General features: G+C 41.3%; 1 long non-coding RNA gene and 2 other non-coding genes across 4 annotated transcripts; all 3 read left to right on the top strand.

Moving 5' to 3' along the window:
• The first annotated feature begins 3,942 nt into the window (after positions 1 to 3,942).
• Positions 3,943 to 18,065, top strand: LOC101149502 (uncharacterized). 2 transcript variants are annotated; one of them, XR_010134317.1, is made up of 7 exons: positions 3,943 to 4,052; positions 4,504 to 4,556; positions 4,660 to 4,739; positions 4,825 to 4,898; positions 5,201 to 5,269; positions 5,810 to 5,903; positions 16,813 to 18,065. It is a non-coding gene; the product is annotated as an uncharacterized lncRNA (long non-coding RNA). The 2 variants fall into 2 exon arrangements; XR_002006421.3 differs by lacking the exon at positions 16,813 to 18,065 and having other exon boundaries at positions 3,946 to 4,052; positions 5,810 to 5,919.
• LOC115935152 (small nucleolar RNA SNORD50) lies at positions 5,035 to 5,104 on the top strand. Its single transcript, XR_004070852.1, has one exon. It is a non-coding gene; the product is annotated as a small nucleolar RNA SNORD50 (small nucleolar RNA).
• LOC115935151 (small nucleolar RNA SNORD50) lies at positions 5,627 to 5,700 on the top strand. Its single transcript, XR_004070851.1, has one exon. It is a non-coding gene; the product is annotated as a small nucleolar RNA SNORD50 (small nucleolar RNA).
• Positions 18,066 to 18,314: the final 249 nt, after the last annotated feature.

Genomic DNA, 18,314 nt, shown 5'->3' with positions numbered 1-18,314 from the left:
GAGTGCTTGAGGCCAGGAGTTTGAGACCAGCCTGGTCAACAGAGCAAGACCCTGTTTCAACCAAAAAAAAAAAAAATTGGTCAGGTGTGGTAGTACACACCTGTAGTCCCAGCTACTTGGGAGGCTGAGGCAGAAGGATCACTTGAGCTGAGGAGTTCCAGGCTGCAGTGAGCTGTGATCACACTACTACACTCCAGCCTGAGTGAGCAAGACCCTGTCCGTATAAAAAAGAATAATAATAACATGGAAGGTTTTTTTTAAAAAAAGGATTGGACTATATATCACATATGTTGTACCTCTCTTACCCTAAGACTGTGGTTCTCAAACATCTATATGAATCACCCTACACCTGTGCTGTCCAATGCAGTGGCCAGCCACATGTGACAACTGAGCACTTGAAAAGTACAGACCACGCATGCACGTAAATGTTCATTGCAGCACTATTCACAATAGCAAAGATATGAAATCAACCTAAATGCCCATCCATGACAGATTGAATAAAGAAAATATGGTACATATACACCATGGAATACTATACAGCCATAAAAAAGAATGAGATCATGTCTTTTGCAGGAACATGGATGGACCTGGAGCCATCATCCTTAGCAAACTAATCCAGGAATAGAAAACCAAATACTGCGTGTTCTCGCTTACAAGTGGGAGCTTAATGATGGGAACTCATGAATACAAAAAAGGGAACTACAGACACTAGGGCCTCCTTGAGGGTGGAGGGTTGGAGGATGGAAGGGAGCAGAAAAAATAACTACTGGGTACTAGGCATAATACGTGGGTGACAAAATAATCTGTATTAAAAAATCCCTGTGATACGAGTTTACCTATATACAGCAAACCTGTGCATGTGTCCGCGAACCTAAAAGTTAAAAAGTAATAAATGTACAGACCAAATTGAGATGCAAGTAAAAAATACACACCTGATTTCATTTACTGCATACAAAAAACAAATGGAAAATATTTCAATGATTTTTACATTGTTTCTATGTCAAAATAAAAAACTTTGATTATATTTGGGTTAAATAAAATAGGTTAGAACTAATTTCATTTTTATTTCCTTTTTTCTTTTTCTTTTCTTTTTTTTTTTTTTTGAGACAGGGTCTGGCTCTGTCACCAAGGCTGGAAGGCAGAGGCACAATCTCAGTGCACAAGCTCACTGCAACCTCTGCCTCCTGGGCTCAAGCTATGCTCTCACCTCAGCCACCACACCCGGCTAATTTTTTATTTTTGATTTTTTTTTTTTTTTGATTTTTTTTTTTGTAGAGACGGAGTTTTGCCATGTTGCCCAGGCTGGTCCCAAATTCCTGAGCTCAAGCAATCCACCCGTTTTGGCTTCCCAAAGTGCTGGGCTTACAGGCATGAACCACCACGCCCGGCCCATCTGATCCTTTTTACATTTTAAAAATGTGTGGCCTGGCGTGGTGGTTCACGCCTGTAATCCCAACACTTTGGGAGGCCGAGGTGGGCGGACTACGAGGTCAGGATATTGAGACCATCCTGGTTAACATGGTGAAACCCCGTCTCTACTAAAAATGCAAAAAAAAAAAAAATTAGCCGGGCGTGGTGGCAGGCGCCTGTAGTCCCAGCTACTCAGGAGGCTGAGGCAGGAGAATGGCGTGAACCCGGGAGGCAGAGCTTGCAGTGAACCGAAATTGAGCCACTACACTCCAGCCTGGGTGACAGAGCGAGACTCTCAAAAAAAATAAATAAATAAAATATATATATATGTATATATATATATATATGGCTACTAGTACATTTTTAATTACATGTGTAGCTTGCATTTGTGGTTCATATTATATTCCAATTGGACAGTATTGCCTCTAATGCTTGTTTAAAATGTGGATTTTTGGGTTCCACTTTTGAACATTATGCTTTCAAGGTTCCAGGTTCAGGCCCAGAAATTTGATATTTTTTAACTTACCAGATTTTAACTGGTAAGTCAGGGTAAGGAATCACTGTTTTATATGGCTTTTGACCAGGTGATGTTTGTGGTCTTCAGAATGGCAGAAACTCTATCTCTACGAAAAATACAGAAAAATTACAGGGCGTGATGGCGCGTGCTTGTAGTCCCACATGGTTGGTGGGCTGAGGCAGAAGGATCACTTGATCCCAAGAGATTGCAGTGAACAGAGATAGAGCCACTGCACTCCAGCCTGGGTGACAAAGTGAGACCTTGTCTGGAAAAAAAAAGTCATCTATATGTACTGATATGGAAAGATGTTTATGATATTTACAAGACGGACAAACAAGTTGCAGAACATACAGATCCCATTTGTATGTGAAAAACGAAGTACATATATTTGCATTTGCATAGGAAGTCTCAAAAACTGTTAACAGTGGTATTGCTGAAGAGTATAACTAGGGAGAAGATTCCCAGGCATGTGGAAAGATATTTTCACTATGCTTTTTTTGTTAACTCTTTTAAATTTTTTTTTTTTTTTAATACAATAGAGACAGGGTCTTGGGCTCAATCCTCCCACCTCAGCCTCCAAAAGTGCTGTAATTACAGACATAAGACACCACACCCGGCCTACTTTGCTTCTTATATCCTTTTGTACTGTATTGTTTTACTATTTACTATGAGCAATATGCAAATTTATGTAAGACATTACAAAGTAATATAAAAACCGTCAAAATGCCCGGCCCAGTCAATACTTCATCATATAGGTTCCTGTTAGAGAAACGTGCTTTTCACTACCATCTTTGAATGTGAAGTTTCATCTTCATTCTAATTTTCTAAAAAGCCACCAAATGTATTTGTTCATTCCTTCATTCATTTAACCATTACCGACAACCTACTTAATGCTAGGCACTGTTCTAAGAAAAAACAAAGAGCAGAGCACAAAATCAGATGTGTTGCTCCCACACTCTAGCAGAATCGGACCATAATCAAATGCACACATAAACAACTTTAATAAGTAGTGCTTTGAAATACAGAAGTGAAGAACGACCTGAATTTTCAAATACTGAAATGTTCAAATGTCGTGTGTACACACACACACACGCAGACATATTCACTCGAACATGCTAATTAATCAAAGCACTGCTTCTGAATTTTGTGTTTGTCGTCTGGATAAAGTATTCAGGGATACTTCTCAATCTTTCTCTCGTTTTCAATATAACTAATTGAGTACAAAGAAGTTAAAAATTAGCAAAGCATTTCAGCTGTGTGACCTTAGGCAAATTACCTGGCTGTTTTAAGCCTCAGTTTTCTCCTCTGCGAAATGGAGTATTGAACCTCATTCGCTGTTTGAGGGAGACTTGTATGGTCACGTTTAGTGTAACCGGATGCCTGGCACGAGGAAGCGTGAGGAGGAATGGGTCCCCATGGGGCCTTGATGCCCGCCCTGAGGCCCTGCAGGGCCGCACGCCGGGGCTGTTCTCACGTGGCGCTTTCCGCTTTTTCACCCAAGCGTTTCTGCCAGCCAACTGCCCTTTCCCGGAGTGCTGCGGCCAGGGCTCGCCCGCTCCTCCGGCGGCCTCCGCTGGGGGCCCACTACAGCCCAGCGCCGGCCAGCCAGCCCAGCTTCTCGAATCGGTCCTAAGCTGAGGCCGCCCTGCGCTGCAAAACTTGTGTCCACTCTCGGACCCAATCTGTCCTGGACGGACTTGGCTCGTGGCAGGCGAAAGCGTCGTTTCCAACTGCAGCTGTTTGAATTCTGGCGCCACACCCGCGCCACGTAGGGCCAAGTCGGCCGCCAGACTCGCAAGCGACGCTTCGCAGTGCGCCTGCGGGCGCGCGCCGGGAAATGGCCGGGCGCGCGGCCGGCCTGCGGCGCGCTCCACAACGCGGAACAGGCCTCAGAAGAGCCACCGCGCTCGCTCCCGCTAATTCGCGACCACACCCCTGTCTACTTCCATGTCCAATAGGTGCGAGAGGGCGGGACGGCCTCGTTCTGACTCCGGGAGGCTATATAAGGAGCTACTGGCTGCGCACTTCGGTCTTTTAGGTTGGCGTTCGCGATCGTTTGGTCGTGTGGTAGGTGAGTGGGTGTTGTGGGCTAGTACCCGAGCAAAAGATGGTGGCGCAGGCCGAGGTAAGAGCTTTAATCCTGTGAAGCCATCTTAGTGAAGAGTTTAGAGTGCTGAGAGTTGAAAGCTTGCACGTGGGAAACGTGCGGCCGGACCGCCACATGTACTGAGGTTGAGTCGTGACGGCCACAGGCTCCGAGTTTTGGCGTGAGGAACCGCTGATCGGCCACGGGCGCCGAACTTGCTGGCCTCCGGCATGTGCCTGAGCGGCGGCGGAAAAACCACCTTAATTGGGGCGGAGGGTCAGTTTTAAGAGCAAGGGGCCTTTACTAAAATGGCGAAGGCCTTCCGTCGGCGTTGTTTTAAAATGGGAAGCCTCGACCCTGTATTGAAACTGAGCTGTTCGAAGGCGGCGTTGTGTGCAATTCGGATTGATGAAGGGGAAGGGTTTTGTGTGGAAAAACGCCTTGGAGTGTGACATTTCTGCGAGAATGCTTAAATATCGATTTCCCGCAGGAACAATGGCGCTGTCTTCAGTGGCACAGCGGAGCAGCTCTGAAGATGCAAAGGTAAGAGCTTAGTTAAGCTTAGTTTCCAAACTAAAGGAGTAAACCTGTTGATTTACAGGAATAGGAACTGTTGCATCGTTTGAAATTTACTTTTTTTTGTTAGATACACGAAAAAACTTCCAGAACATCTGGGAGAATATTTAATGGAAAATCTCTTGGTTAAAACCTGACACTCTTTAACAGGTATGTGTTGTTTTAGTACTTTATGATTGAGCATAGCATTTAATCCACACCTAGACTAAATCAAATTTTATTTGTCATTGAACAGCATTCTGAGTGTGGACGAGTAGCCAGTGAAGATAGTGAATGTCGAATGTGACTGACTAGCAGCTTCATTTTGAAGTAGGTTGTATGGCTTAAAAGTTCTGTAGTATTTGTACTATAATACTTGCCTTTTAGCTTTACCTTGGTTTGTGGTCAGTGTCACAGAAGTGCAGTTTAATGTATTACGTGTACATATACAAGGTCTGATTGGTCTAATCAATGATGAAACCTATCCCGAAGCTGATAACCTGAAGAAAAATAAGTACGGATTCGGCTTCTGAGATTAAGACCAGTAATTCAGAGGTGGAGTAAATTTTGTTGCTGTGATTTTATAACAGTTGTGTTATAAAATCCTGGTTTTTTTTTTTTTCTGCCAACAGTGAGGGTCGCTGTCTGCCCATTGATAGAGGCCAGATTGTCTTGGAAGTTCCAAAGTTGCAACGATTTCTGTAAGTGGAGTTTTTCTGTTTGCTTAAAGATTAGTGAATATTGGCCGGGCGCGGTGGCTCACGCCTGTAATCCCAGCACTTTGGGAGGCCGAGGTGGGCGGATCACGAGGTCAGGAGATCGAGACCACGGTGAAACCCCATCTCTACTAAAAATACAAAAAATTAGCCGGGCGCAGTGGCGGGCGCCTGTAGTCCCAGCTACTCGGGAGGCTGAGGCAGGAGAATGGCGTGAACCCGGGAGGCGGAGCTTGCAGTGAGCCGAGATTGCACCACTGCACTCCAGCCTGGGCGACAGAGCGAGACACCGTCTCAAAAAAAAAAAAAAAAAAAGATTAGTGAATATTGTGTCCTTGGTCTTATCTGTGATGATCTTATCCCGAACCTGAACTTCTGTTGAAAAAAAAAACTTTTACGGATCTGGCTTCTGAGATGGACCGTTATAAGGACAATACTTTTTTTTTTTTTTTAATACTTGTAATGCTTTTACATATGTTGTAATGTTTGTAGTCTTGTAAGAATCTCGTGTTTTTCCTTTTCTAGGGCTAGTGCCACGAGGTTTACTTGACTGTGTGAAAAGCTGATAAGAAAACCATCCAGAAAAAAGCTCTTCGTTTTACAAACATGAAAATAAAACGTAATTTTGGATTATGTTCCTTTTTGTTATTACTTTTAAATAGGTCTTGAAATAACATGGGGAGCATTAAATGGAAAATCCACTAACCAGCCTTGTAATCAAATTACTGTGAATGAATGTTTCGGGTTTGTGCAGGGTACAATGTAAGGGTTTTTGGATCAGTGTAAGAGTGGAGAGACAGGAATTAGAAGTAATTGTTACTAAGCAAATCATGGAATATTTAGTTTTGATGTAACTAATTTTGAAAGCCTGGATGCTCAAGTTGAGAAATAGGGGAATGAGATACAGAAAATAAGGAGCACAATAGAATAATAATAACAGTTTATTAAGTATGGTCATGAGGGAAGGTCACTGATAAAACAATCTGGTAAAGACATTCAGGCTTGCTAAAATTTAGGAAGAGGTAATTTGGCAGGATGGGTTACATAATACTATCTGATACTACCAAATAAGAGAAGCCTTAGGCATGTAACATTTGGAGATAGAAAATGTACCTTCACTATGAAGGTAGTGTGTGTAAGATGGCAGTTGAAAGCATTGGTTGCGTTTATATTTATACCCTTGATCTCTGATTGCCTTACCTGCTGTACTTAAAACTCTGTTAATAATTGTCTTTCTCCCCGTCCCACAACTTCTGCATAAAATTTTAAGATCTGTGTTTCATTAGTTCAAGAGTGTCTAGAATAGGGCCAGGCACTGTTATACGGTATGTGGTAAAAGACTATTGAGATTCCAGTTTTCAAAGAAGAGTGCCGTTACCCTTTTGTTAAAGCTGGCAAACAAGACAAAGTTGTGAAATAGACTGTTTGCTTTGGAGCCCTCCGACCGCTTTTCCTGTAGCCCCTTCTACCTCCCTTGCCTCCCAATAGATTTTTTAATATGTCACATTATCTATCGAAATTAGTACTCCACATTTAAATGCACTGGCTTGTGCTAGGCTCTGCCAAGACTCCTGAAATAAAACACCGTTTTGTCAATAGTGGCACAAGATGCCAATGAAAAGTCAAGCTATGAAGAATTCTTGAAAATAGAACAAGTGGATTTGAGTCTAAACCAGCACAGACGTTGGGACAATAGGCCTAAGAAATAACTGAGCAAAGACAGTATGGTTCAGAGTCTGAGACAAATATTGAGGATTTGGGTACCAACAGGGTGGATAGGTGTAGGACAGAAAACTGATGTTATAAATACCCTTAAGATTCTTGAGCAAGGAAGTTACAAATGTAAGACTATTCCTGTAATGAGAGTCAGATCCAAAAAGGTTTAACTTGAATGGAATTGAACTTGAAAGCTCAGTTTCAATTACTGACTCCTTGATGGCAATTTCTAATCACACAGGAGGCTGTTAGTCTGTCATAGCCTCCTAAAATCTCAGGCGATATTGGTTAAGATCAGTTGCCTAAGTTTACCCTCCAGAGCATAGCTGCTGCTTGGGACCAGGTGCAGTGACTCATGCCTGTAATCCCAGCACTCTGCTTGAGCCCAGGAAGAGACCAGCCTGGAAACAGCAAGTTGTCATCTCTGCAAATAAGTAAAACTGGGTGTGGTGACATGCGCTCGTTCCAGCTACTCGGGAGGCTGAGATAGGAGGATCACTTGAACCTAGGAGGTTGAAGCTACAATCAGCCGTGATTGCACCTCTGTCCTATCCTGGGCAACAGACCAGGCTAAAAAAAAAAAAATCCTTAAGGAGCTTGACTATAATAGACTGGGATATGCTTGATTCTGATTGGTTTCAGAAGTTGAAAGATAGTTTACATGTCTGACTTTAGTGACTTCAGCCAACAGGAATTTTTCCTCTGCCTTACACCAGGCTTCCAGGTAATCTTAAAATACAGTAAGCTCAAACCTACCATTTGGTGCTTTCTAAAATTAGTTCTATTGCCAGAAACCCAATATCCACTGTGCTTGGCTCCCCAGTCAAGTGTCCTGTGAACTAACATCAATCCTCACCGCCCTGTGTATATGAAAGAGCTTTTAGCTGTTTTCATGGTTTTTGTAACAGTTGGGATTAGAGCCTTTGTTTGAATCAGCCTACTAGAATAACCTGCTTATCTTTTGCCAGTCCTTTAATAGGAGTGGGACCCTCCTTCCTGCCTTTTCAAAAGCTTGGTTCTGGATCCAAACAATACTTATAGTACTTAGTTATAAGTATATATTTGTATACATGACAACTGTCTGAATATTGCCACTGCCTCTGATCTTACTCCATCCTGTAGAGTAACATCTTGTAGAGAGCATCTTGGGGCAGAAGAGGATACATTCTCAGTATGAGAACCAGACTCCTTGTCTTACTCATGAGAATGAGTCCTGGTCTCCTCCCCGTACTACTGTTCCACTGCTGAGGTCTCAGCATGCCATATTGCTGAGTTTGTCAGAGTTAATGAGGGTTTAATCAGAATCCCAAATCAAGTACAGTCCAGTCCAACCTATTTGAGAACTTTATCTTTCTTGTTACTTCATTTATTATAGTTCTCTTCAAAAGAGCAATGGAAAAGGCACTTCAGAATATGCAAAAAATCTATAATTTGAAGGCAATAATAATTTACAAATATGCATTACTTCACTGAGATCAGGAAACTGTTTTGTCCTTGCCTCCTGTAGTGAATATAACTGATGAACAAAAATGTGTACATTTAAAAAGTATACAATTTGATGGGTTTTTTCATAGGAATATACTCATGAAACCATCAACACAATCAAGATAATGACTATGTCCCTCACTCCCAAAAATATTCTATTGTTGGCTTGATTTTGAACATGTTAAGTTTAAATAGCACATGATATTCAAATTGGGATTTTTGAGTAGGCAGTTAGATATAGAGGTCCACAGTTCAGAGGAGAGGTCTGACTAAATAAAATTGGGAGTTAACATATGGAAGGCATATTTAAAGCCATAAGATTAGATGAGATCACCAATAGAGAAAAAAGAAGTCCAAGAGTTGAACCCTGTGGCCTTTCAGGATTAGGACATTCCAGGTTTATTCAAATCCTAGAGAATAATTTGTGCCAAGGGACAAAAATCAGGACGCAGGAATCTGCTGCCAAGTTCAAGGGCCATATTTGTTAGGAACAGAAACTAAGTAGAAAACCAAGGATGCCTGGAATGAAATGAGCAAGAAAAAAGGATAAGAACCAAGCAAAACTTGCTGGAAATTGCCTTGGATTTAATACAGACCATTGGTCAACATGAAAACTGAAGGTAGTGTCTGATCATGACTTTGCAAAGTAACAGACGAAGTGATCTTCAGGAGAGAATAAGATGAGGAATTTAGGAAGTATGATAAGGCTTTTTCATCAGACACTGCAGATTTGGAGAAAATGGAGCTGACCATGGACAAGTTATAAATTTGCCTAGCATTGATAAAGTATCAGCTGAGGCTGAAAACCACCAATTTTAACAAAGATAATCAGCATATTTCTTCAGTATTGTGTGGTGCTTATCTCCTTGGGAGCAGAAAGCAGATAGACTGGATTAATCCAAAATCAGGGATAAACTGACCAGGAGGAGCAGAGGAATAATGGGCCAAGAGTACTGAGGATTGCAAGTAAAAGTGCTAAAATTACTGTATTGACCTTGTAATCCCAAGCTGATCGAGGAAGGAAAAAAAAAAAAAAAACAGGAGAGGGCTGGAAAATTGTCACAGGTAATGACAGAGGATCAGATGTGCTATAGGAATGTGCTGTTGAAAACAGTAGAATAAGCCCCTCTCCAATTATACTATGGAATGAGCCGTATAACATGTTGTGATTATTGGTTTCTCCCTTCGGGACCTGGAGTGTCAGTTCTTCTAAAGCAGAGACTTCCCTTTAATCTCTGTTTAAACTTGGTGCCTAGGACAATGTAATGGCATCCATAAAATATCTAATGGAATGGAGTTTAACATGTTTTTTAGGGTGGAACTGGTGGTGTGATTTAAATTCTCCAAAAGAGAAATGAGAAAAGTTGGAAGCTGTTGTGGCCTGACTTTATACCCCCAAAATTCATATTTTGAATACCCCAAAAAGAAGTATAATGTAAGCCCAGAATCATTACCGGTGATGACATTCAAAAGTCAGAATTGAGATATACCCCAAAGAACACATCTTGCTATTGCCCTAGAGAAGTTTAATGCCTATGTTCCTATTGATGCCCTTAAAGTGACCAACTATTAGCAACAAACCCCAAATTGTCCTTTGTACAAAAATAGTTGATTAGGCCAGGTGCAGTGGCTCATACCTGTAAACTCCCAGTACTTTGGGAGGCCAAAGTGGGAAGATCGCTTGAAGCCAGGAATTTGAGACCAGTGGGCAACATAGCAAGCCCGTCTCTACAAAGTGTTAAAAAATTAGCTGGGCTACTTGGAGGATCTGGCTACGTGGTGGCTGAGATGGGAGGATTGCTTGAGCCCAGGAGTTCAAGACTGCAGTGAGCTATGATTGTGCCACTGCACTCTAGCTGGGCAAGAGTGAGACCCTTTCTCAAAAAAAAAAAAAGAAAAAGTTATTTAAAGTTATTTGCACTGTGTCTTTATTATGCTTATATCCATATTTTTCATAACTGAAGGCCATACCATCAATAAAAACACATTGAGTACATTAAAAATATGGATATGAGCAGTAACAAAAATATAGGCCAAATAACATCATTATTATTATCATCATTAATTATTTTAGAGACAGGTTCTCACTCTGTCACCCAGGCTAGAATGCAGTGGCCTAATCATAGCTCACTGCCACCTTGAACTCTTGGGCTCAAGGGATCCTCCCACTCAGCCTCCCAAATAACCAGGAGATCCTCTAGCATGTGCCACCAAGCTCAGCTGATTTGTATTACTTTTTATAGGGACGGGGTGTCACTATGTTTCCCAGGCTGCTCTTAAACTCCTGACCTCAAGTGATCCTTCCAGCTTGGCCTCCAAAAGTGCTGAGATTACAAATGTGAGTCTCCTCACCAAGACACTTTTTTTTTTTTTTTAAGCAGTGAAATGAGAGCTCACTGTGTAGCCCAAGCTGGTCTTGAACTCCAGACTTCAAGTGGTCCTCCTGCCTCAGCCTCCTGAGTAGCTGGGATTATTGATGTGAGTGGCCACACCTATACCAAATAATTTTAATCAACCACTTTTTTTTTTTTTTTTTTTTTTTGAGACAGAGTTGTGCTCTGTCGCCAGGCTGGAGTGCAGTGGTGCCATCTCAGCTCACTGCAACCTCTGCCTCCTGGGTTCAAGTGATTCTCCTGCCTCAGCCTCCTGAGTAGCTGGGACTACAGGCGCATGCCACTACGCCCAACTAATTTTTGTATTTTTAGTAGAGACAGGGTTTCACCATGTTGGCCAGGATGGTCTTGATCTCTTGACCTCGTGATCTGCCCACCTCAGGCTCCCAAAGTGTTGGGATTACAGGCGTGAGCCACCGCACCCGGCCCTAACCTGTACTTTTGTATAAAAGTAGTTGATTAAGGCCGGGCACGGTGGTTCACGCCTGTAATCCCAGCACTTTTGGGAGGCCAAGGTGGGCAGATCACTTGAGGTCAGGAGTTCGAGACCAGCTTGGCCAACATGGTGAAACCCCGTCTCTACTAAAAACACAAAAATTAGCCGGGTGTGGTGGCACGTGCCTGTAATCCCAGCTACTTGGGAGGCCGAAGCAGGAGAATTGCTTGAACCCACGAGGCAGATGTTGCAGTGAGCCAAGATTGTGCTACTGGACTCCAGCCTGGGTGACAGAGCAAGACTCTGTCTCAAAAAACAAAATAAATAAAATAAAAACTAACAAAAGTACAGTTTGGGAATTGTTGCTAATAGTTGATTAATTGCTTCAATGAGAACATAAGCATTAAACACAGTAAACTACTCTGGAGCAATAGTAAGGTGTACTCCTTGAGATACATCGTAATTCTGACTTGAATTTCATTGCTGATGGAGATTCTGAGTTTATGTTACATTTCTTTTTCGAAAGTGAATGTACACTGACTAGCCCTTAAAAAAAAGAAAAAAGCAGCCGGGCGTGGTGGCACACGCCTGTAATCCCAGCACTTTGGGAGGCCAAGGCGGGCAGATCACTTGAGGTCAGGAGTTCAAGACCAGCTTGGCCAACATGATGAAACCCCATCTCTACTAAAAATACAAAAATTAGCCTGGCTTGGTGGCACGCACCTGTAATCCCAGCTACTCCGGAGGCTGAGGCAGGAGAATTGCTTGAGCCCAGGAGTTGAAGACCAGCCTAGGCACAGCAAGACCCCATCTCAAGAGAAAGAAAGAGAGAAAAGAGAGAGAAAGAGAAAGAGAGGAAGGGAGAGAAAGAAAAAGAAAGAGAAAGGAAGGAAGGGAGGGAAGGAGGGAGGGAGGGACACAAACATTGTTCAGAGTTTGGCCTCATGCCCAGAAATGTCAGGATAGTTTTGAAATTCATGGACTTGTCCCCACATATTGATGTAGCTCACTTTCTTGAAGGATATTGCTTGCTTTCAATTCAATCTGTTCCTCAGGAGATTGAACCATACTGACAGACTAAGTGTGTGATGATTCAGAAATATACTAAGGTTTGCATTCATTTGTTCATTGAGCAAATATCCTGAATGCCTACCATGTATAGGTACTATCCTAGGCACTAAAGATACAGTAGTGAACCAAACAAAAACCTCTGGCCTTGTGGAGCTTACATTGTAGGAAGAGGAGAAGGACATTATATAATAAATAAATTATAAACTATGTTAAAAAATGAGAAATGACACAGAAAAAATAGAATATGAGACATTGGGAGTGGGTTTGGGGAGATAATTAGTGTTGCAGTTTCAAATGGGGATTCTCTCATCTGAGAGGCAATTGAAGTAAATGGGGTTGACAGAATAGGCTTCAATGAAAAGTTGAGATTAATTAAGCAGAGATTTAGATATGTGCATAGCTCAATCTCTCACCTAACAGAGTCGAGATTGATCTGTGCATATATCTGGGAAAAGGGCATTTCCATAGCAGTGGCCCATAGGAAGGAGCATGCATAGTGAGAAAGGAAGCAAGGCCTGCAGCTTATGTAGGGCTTAATGGGTCATTGAAAGGATTTCATTCTTAGTCAAATGGGAACCACTGTGAAAGAAAACACAGAAACTCCAAGTATGATTCATACACATCAAAATCTATGAACCCTACCCCTAGGGCCCAGATTGTGGCCTCTAAATACCACTTACCACTAAAAGGAAACAGATCTGAGACAGGAAATGTACAAGATGAGCTTGTTGTACGTTGCTATAACAGGTAGCAAGACTGCTGGAGTTGTGTTAAAAGAACTCAGGAGGCCAAGCACGGTGGCTCACGCCTGTAATCCCAGCAAGGAGTACAAAACAGGCAGATCACTTCAGGTCAGGAGTTTGAGACCAGCCTGGCCAACGTGGTGAAACCCCATCTCTACTAAAAATACAAAAATTAGCTGGGCATGGCGATGGGTGCCTGTAATCCCAGCTACTCAGGAGGCTGAGGCAGGAGAATTGCTTGAACCCGGGAAGCGGAGGTTGCAGTGAGCTGAGATCTCGCCACTGCACTCCAGCCTGGGTGACAGAGGAAGATCGATCTCAAAAAAAAAAGGAGTAAATTTGGATAGAAAATTTGACTATTATTGAGGTGTAATAGAGAAAAAATAGAGAAAAAGACATAATATGTCTTCAAATCTATGAATTCAGAATGATACTTTTAAAAACTGAATTTAATATAAGTGTTAAAGGATGCTAATCATCAGTTTCAGAACTGCAAATAAAGGGATTTTCCAATACCAACTGTACTGACATAACCAAATAAAAGGTGATAAAAAGTTTGTCTTTGTTGATATATTCCAGTTAACAATGAAAAAAGATTGGCATAATTAGAAGATCATCATTTCGCAACATTCTAATGAATTAATATATAGGCAATAAATATCAATGACTGCTAACATCCAAAAAAGAGGTGATAAGATATTATATGTCCCTGAAGAAAGAATTTGCCTCTGCTATTTCAGACTCTTGTCTGAAAACAACAAAAATGAATATGAATTTGATAAAGCCTCTGGATATAATTACTAATTTATAGATTACAAAGACATATGTTAAACTACATTACAAAGATACAATCAGCAAAATCCAGACTATGGAAAACTCTACAAATGATTTCTATAACAAATAAATTGCAAGGAAAGAAACCAACCAAACAAGAGATGAATGGGTAACCTATAAATCAAGAAACTGAAAAGATATGTCAACATTCTCAATGTTTGTATCCCAGTTGGATTCTCATTCAATATTGTTAAAAAATGAATTTATGAGATATATGTTTAAACACAGGCTATTTCATGTATTAAAAAATAATTGGGACTTTGTTAGATGTGATAATGGCATTGTGGCTCTTTTTGTTGTTAAAGAGGCTGTATCTTTTAGACAAATATACTGAGTTATTTATGGATGAAATGATTTGATGTCTGAGATTTGTTGCAAAATAATACAGAAAACAAAGGAAATGGTTGAAGGGTAGGGATGAAACAAGATTAGCCTGAAGCTGATAATTGTTAATGTCGGATGATGGGCTCTTGGGAGTTTATTATACTCTTTCTCTATTTTTGTACATGTTTGAAATTTATAGAATAAAATTTTTTTAATCTGTGAATTTTTTAAGTTAATTTAATTTCTAACAAAAGATATTGTGTTTCTTCATAATTTGGTTTTATTGTGTTCTGGCTAGTGCTATAACAGAACAGGGCCGTTTCCTGCTGCCAGAAACGTAGCCCACCTGTCCATATAGATACATAATGTCTTCATGATTCCACAGTGCTCTCATATGTTCTCTTTGTGATTAAATTCAGGGTATTCCAGTCAGAGCATATGCTTTAGAGACACTTTACATGCATTAAATGAAATAATGCAGGCCAGATGAGGTGGCTCATGCCTGTAATTCCAGCACTCTGGGAGGCCGAGGTGGGTAGATCAACAAATGTCAGGAGTTCAAGTCCAGCCTGGCCAACATGGTGAAACCCCATATCTACTAAAAATCTAAAAATACAAAAAATAGCCGGGCATGGTGGCAGGTGCCAGTAATCCCAGCTACTCGGGAGGCTGAGGCAGGAGAATCACTTGAACCCAGGAGGTGGAGGTTGCAGTGAGCCTAGATCGCACCATTGCACTTCAATCTGGGTGACAGATGGAGACTACATAAAAAAAAAAAGAAAAAAGAACAAGAAAAGAAATGATGCATATAAAATGTTTAATGTAGCGCTTGTCATTATGCATTAGCTATAACTGTTAATAAAATTGGGTGTTTCTATGCATATCAGTAAACACAACATTGTGAGCCATTACGTTCGAATAAGTTAAGTCTATCAGATACCTTCAGTTAAAAAAAATATGTGATCTGCAAAGTCAGGAGTTTGAGACCAGCCTGACCAACATGGTGAAACCCCATCTCTACTAAAAATACAAAAATTAGCCAGGCTTGGTGGCAGGCTTCTATAATCCCAGCTACTCAGGAGGCTGAGGCAGGAGAATCGCTCAAACCCAGGAGGCGGAGGTTGCAGTGAGCGAAGATTGCACCACTGCACTCCAGCCTGGGCCACAGAGTGAAGACTCCATCTCAAAAAAAACAAAAGACAAACAAACAAAAACAACAAAAAAACCAGCACAGCAGGGAGTGGTGGCTCACACTTATAATTCCAGCACTTTGGGAGGCCAAGACACACAGATGACTTGAGCCCAGGAGCCTCCCAAGTAGCTGCAACTAGCAGGTGCATGCCACCACACACAACTGGCTTTTTTTTTTTTTCCTTTTTTTGTGGCGACAGGGTCTCTCTCTATTACCCAGGTTGGTCTCAAATTCCTGGACTCAAGTGATCCTCTCACCTCAGCCTCCCAAAGTGCTGGAGTGCTCCCACTGCACTTGGCAAGGTGAAGAACTTACAGCTGGAGAGTTTAATGCCAGCACAGGATGGTTTGAGATATATGTGTATATATATGTGTGTATATATATATGTTCAAGCCTGTACAGTATGTTATTGTACTGAATACTATGACAAGTGTAAAACAATAGTAACTATATATGTATCTAAACATAAAAAAGATACAGTAAAAATAGTGCATTGTAATCTTATGGAACCACTATCATGTATGAAGTCCGTCTTTGGCCAGAAAAGGTAATTATACTGTGCATGATTGTAATTTAAGTAATTTTCATCTCTAGATTACTTATAATACCTACTACAATGTGGCCAGATGCAGTGGCTCACGCCTGTAATCCCACTACTTTGGGAGGCCAAGGCAGACAAATTGCTTGAGTCCGGAAGTTCGAGACTAGCTTGGGCGACATGGTGAAACCCCATCTCTACAAATATAAAAATAAGGCCAGTGCGGTGGCTCATGCCTGTAATCCCAGCACTTTGGGAGGCCAACGATGTCAGAAGTGTGAGACCAGCCTTGCTGACATGGTAAAACCCTGTCTCTACTAAAAATACAACGAATAGCTGGGCATGGTGGCGGGCACCTGTAATCCCAGCTACTCGGGAGGCTGAGGCAGGAGAATTGTTTGAACCCGGGAGTCAGAGGTTGCAGTGAGCTGAGACTGCACCATTGCACTATAGCCTGGGTGACAGGGCGAGACTCTGTCTCAAATAAAATAAAAATAAAAAATGAGCCAGGCATGGTGGCATGCACCTGTAATCCCAGCTACTCAGGAGGCTGATGTGGGAGAATCGCTTGAGCCCTGGAGGCAGAGGTTGCAGTGATCCAAGATCACACCACTCCACTGCAGCTGCTGGGTGATAGAGCAAGACCTGGTCTCTGGTCTCAAAAAAAAAAAAAAAAAAAAAAACTAATACATACAATGTAAATGCTATGTTGTAAATAGTTGCTGTATTTTTATTTGTCATTTCTTGTTGTACTGTTATTTTTAATTGTTCTTTTCCTAATATTTTTGTTTTGCAGTTAGTTGAATCCATGGACATGAAACCCACAGATATAGAGGGTTGGCCCGGTGCAGTGGCTCACGCCTGTAATCACAGCACTTTGGGAGGCCAAGGCGGGTGGATCACCTGAGGTCAGAAGCTTGAGACCAGCCTGGCCAACATGGTAAAACCCCAGCTCTACTAATAATACAAAACAATTTGCTGGGCATGGTGGCGCACACTTGTAATCCAAGCTACTCCAGAGGCTGAGGCAGAAGAATCGCTTGAATCCGAGAGGCAAAGGTTGCAGTGAGCCCAGATCACACCACTGCTCTCCAACCTGGGCAACAAGAGCAAAACTCTGTCAAAAAAAAAAAAGATAGAGGGTCAACTGTACACATTAAACACTTCTATCAACTAGTGATATCAGTCTTGTCCATTGTATTATTGCCTATCTTACTAAGCAGTCATATTTCAGGAAGTACAACATACTCAAAAACTATGTTAATGTTCTTTGTAGATTTATGGTTAATGGATGAGTCATATAATAGAAACTTAAATTTATTTGACCATTCTATTTAATATAGAATAAATACAACTGGCCAGGCACGGTGGCTCATGTCTATAATGCCAGCACTTGGGGAGGCCAAGGTGGGAGGATCACTTGAGCATAGGAATTCAAGGCCAGCCTGGGCAACACAATGTGAGACCCGTCTCTATGAAAATTTTAAAAATTAGCCAAGCATGGTAACACAAGTCTGTGGTCCCAGCTACTTGGGAGACTGAGGCGCAAGAAGTCCAGGAGGTCAACGCTGCAGTGAGCTGTGTCTGTGCCACTGCATCCTAGCCTGGGCAACAGAGCAAGACCTTGTCTCAAAAATAAAGAATAAATACAACCTATTAAGCTTGAGAGATCCAGTGAAATCCAAATAAGAGAAACTGTGTCCTACACAGTTTTCTGTTAACCATTTTCTTGGTATTTAAATTATTTATCAAATTTTAACTTCAATAAAAAATTATTCTGGAGAACACATACCTCTAGAGTAAGTAAAGTATACATTTTCAATTTTTAGACATGAGGTTTTGAGGTGTTTGACTGTATCTAATTTCCTAAAGGCTCTATTTTTTAACCTATAAAAATTATAAAAAGATATATAAAAGATATGAAATGTGAAAATAAGGAAGATATGAAGATTAAAATAACCTATAATCCCACCACTCAGAGGTAACTGTTATACAATTTTTGATGTATTATTCTATGCAGATATTAATTTTAATAAAATTTGAATTATATACAGTTTGTCATCCTGATTCCTTTCATTTAATATTCTTTTTTAAAAAATATTTATTTATTTTAGACACAGGATCTTGCTATGTAACCCAGGCTGGCCTCGAACTCCAGTGTTCAAGCAATTCTTGGCTTCAGCCTCCCCAATAAATCGGACTACAGGTGAGGGCCACAACACCCAGCTCATTTAATTTCTATCATGACAATTTTCAACATTATTAAAAATTCTCCTACTCATTCTTTTCATTGGCAAT

Source organism: Gorilla gorilla, chromosome 5, assembly GCF_029281585.2.
Source record: "Gorilla gorilla gorilla isolate KB3781 chromosome 5, NHGRI_mGorGor1-v2.1_pri, whole genome shotgun sequence".
In the NCBI taxonomy this organism is placed as follows: domain Eukaryota; kingdom Metazoa; phylum Chordata; class Mammalia; order Primates; family Hominidae; genus Gorilla; species Gorilla gorilla.
Note: the sequence above shows the minus strand (reverse complement) of the source record. Positions and strands in the feature narration are given on the sequence as shown.